This window comes from Pristis pectinata, chromosome 6 (genome assembly GCF_009764475.1).
Source record: "Pristis pectinata isolate sPriPec2 chromosome 6, sPriPec2.1.pri, whole genome shotgun sequence".
Taxonomy (NCBI): domain Eukaryota; kingdom Metazoa; phylum Chordata; class Chondrichthyes; order Rhinopristiformes; family Pristidae; genus Pristis; species Pristis pectinata.
This window is the reverse complement of record NC_067410.1, coordinates 10,150,603-10,151,027: the sequence shown is the minus strand read 5'-3', so window position 1 is coordinate 10,151,027 and position 425 is coordinate 10,150,603.

Here is a 425-nt window from a genome sequence, read left to right as displayed (position 1 = left end):
AGTTCCAGAAAGGGATAGTTTTATCAGACCAAAGCTTAAATTTTCTATTTTTCCCCAGGGATTAGGCAAGGAGGTATTTTTCAAAATATATTCCACACCCCCCCTCAACTGCCCAGATCAATATTAATTACAACACTACTAATTTTTTTTTCTTAAAACTAGAGTATTTTAATAGTGTCCCTGGCTGGTCAAAGCCATAGATCAGATAAAGACCTAATAGTTTCCTAAAGCCATTTTTGTTTGGGCGTGGGGAATGGTGCAGAGCTGTGGAGGGGCTGGTCAAAGCCATAGATCAGATAAAGACCTAATAGTTTCCTAAAGCCATTTTTGTTTGGGCGTGGGGAATGGTGCAGAGCTGTGGAGGGGAGAGGATACAAGAGTTGGTTTTTAACCATAGTTATACATCACATACCACTGAAAAAAGA